Raw genomic sequence first — 1,321 nt, forward strand, 5'->3', positions numbered from 1 at the left:
AATAAATTTCTTTTGTGCAAAGTTCATGTATTTTATTAGAAATGCCTTTTTTAGTATACAATTTAGCTTTTTGGATGAAAATGTAATTTTTTTATTTAAAATCCAAATCGCCAATTCCTTCAATTTTTTTCAAATGGGGAGCAAGATATAAATAGAAGACCACCGAAGTCTTCCGAAGCCTTCAGATCGGCAATCATCGTACAGCAGAACTCCGAGGTCGAATCGTGCATTTTCGGCTTACATACGAACTCACAGTGGTAATCATGCACTTTCTGTTTTGCGGCTCCCAAACGGTAGGTATGGTGGGGGTAAATTTCATCCACGATCTGGCAGCTCTGATCACAGGTCTATATCCGTGTGAATATAGTAGGAGACGATTTACATGACTGGGTTGCGCGCGCAACCCGTTTCTCCTCTTCTGAATTTGAAAATTCGAAGGTGCACGATTGCCGTTCGGAACACTTCGGCGGTTCTATTTATATCTGTATCTGCTTGTTAATAAAATCAAGAGATTGGGATTTTAATATTTCCAGATTTCGATGCTGGCAATTGTCATGATTTGAATACTTCACGCGCCTATTTATATACGTATATTTTGAGGTTGCGTTATTTCAAGTATAAAATATAAATGATTAATGTGTGTGTGTGTGTGTTATTGATGATAATATTATAATTATGATATATTATAATAGTCTTATTTATACCTTGAGGCGCATTTGAAAGAAATTAAAGAAATTGGCGATTTTGGAATTCATCTCGTTTGGATAAAAACTCAATTATTTGGTTGAAAAATTAATTATTATGTTGAAAATGTAACTATTTTGTAAAAAAAAGTTTTACTTTCTGCCAAAGTTCAACTATTTTGTTAAACATTGTTTTTTTATTTCAGGGTTCGTCTTTTTCGTTGAAAATACATTTTTGAAACTGAAAATTTAAAAATTTTAACTATTTAGTTGAAAATTTAACTCTTTGATTGCAAACTCATATTTTTCGCTTAAAAAAATCAACTTTTTGTAGATAATTTGTCTTTTTGACTTTAAAATTAAATAATTTCGTTGAAAATCCATTTATTTTTTTTAAAATTTGTCTTTTTTTGTAGATCATTAATTTTCTTGGCCGAAAATTCATCTTACTGGTTGACAACTTAACAACTTTCTTGAAAATTCATTTTTCCAGTTAAAAATTACTTATCGTTATCTGAAAATGTAACTATTATAGGATCTGAAAAAATCATGGTAGTATCTTATAAGTATCCCGAGTCGATTGCACGCTAAACGGACTGCCCTCCACCCCCCAGCCACCCCCACCCCCCTACAAATAT

Source organism: Belonocnema kinseyi, chromosome 9, assembly GCF_010883055.1.
Source record: "Belonocnema kinseyi isolate 2016_QV_RU_SX_M_011 chromosome 9, B_treatae_v1, whole genome shotgun sequence".
In the NCBI taxonomy this organism is placed as follows: Eukaryota; Metazoa; Arthropoda; class Insecta; order Hymenoptera; family Cynipidae; genus Belonocnema; species Belonocnema kinseyi.